A 1,368-nucleotide genomic window follows, 5' to 3' on the forward strand; every position below is an offset into this window, starting at 1 on the left:
AAAGGATGAGTTTGTGTCCTTTGTAGGGACATGGATGCAGCTGGAAACCATCATTCTCAGCAAACTATCACAAGAACAGAAAACCAAATATTGCATGCTGTCACTCATAGGTGGGAATTGAACAATGAGATCACTTAGACACAGGAAGGGGAACATCACACACTGGGTTCTATTGTGGGTGGGGTGGGGGAGGGAGAGCAATAGGAGATACACCTAACGTAAATGAAGAGTTAATGGGTGTAGCACACCAACATGGCACATGTATACATACGTAACAAACCTGCATGTTGTGCACATGTACCCTACAACTTAAAGTATAATTTTAAAAAAAAAAGAATACTCTTTTTCTTTCATTTACTGTGAATCTGCTAGCAACAAATCATCTTAGTTTCTATTTATCTGAAAATGTCTTCATTTTTATCTTAAATATTGAAAATAAAATTTAATTATTGTTCTTGTATGCATGGCTTAATTTTTAAAAATTTATTGTATATATTTAAGGTAAACAACATGATTTTTCAATAGACTATTTTTAGAGCAGTTTAGGTTCACAGTAATATTGGGCAGAAGGTACAGAGATTTCCCATATGCCTCTTCCCTGACACGTGTATAACCTCCCCCATTATCAACATTCTCCACCAGAGTGGGACATTTGTTACAATTGATGAGCCTACATTGACGCATCATCATCACCCAAAGCCCATAGTTCACATCAGGGTTCACCCTTGGTGTTGTACATGCCTAAGGGAACTGACTGAACACATGTGAAGCTGCATACAAACTGTGACCAGATTAATTGGAAAAATGTAAAATGACATGTATCCACCATTGTAGTATCATATAGAGTAGTTTCACTGCTATAAAAATTCTTTGTGCCTCATCAATATCCTTCCCTTCTACAAACCCTGGCAACCACTAATGCTTTTACTGTCTGCCTAGTTTTGCATTTTTCAAAATGTTGTATAGTTGGAATCAAACAGTATGTAGCTTTTGCAGATTGACTTCTTTCACTTACAATACATTGTTATTAACCATAGTCCCCATGTACAACATGATGTTTTGATATACATGTACATTTCAGTACTGAAATGATTATGGCAGCCAAGCCAATTAACATATCCTTCATGCACAGGTACAGTTTTTTGTAGTAACAGCACCTAAAATATATCCTTTTAGCAAATTTCCAGCATACAATGCAATATTAACTATAGTCCTCATGATGTATATTAGATATCTAGAAATATATTTATTATAGATTTCTAGATTAACAATATTTTTTCACCACTTTAAAAATTTACTTCATTATTTTTTGACTTTCACTGTTCTTGTTGAGAAATTAGAAGTCATTCTGACTTTTGCTTCTTTGAA

This window comes from Colobus angolensis, unplaced genomic scaffold (genome assembly GCF_000951035.1).
Source record: "Colobus angolensis palliatus isolate OR3802 unplaced genomic scaffold, Cang.pa_1.0 Scaffold16, whole genome shotgun sequence".
Classification (NCBI taxonomy): domain Eukaryota; kingdom Metazoa; phylum Chordata; class Mammalia; order Primates; family Cercopithecidae; genus Colobus; species Colobus angolensis.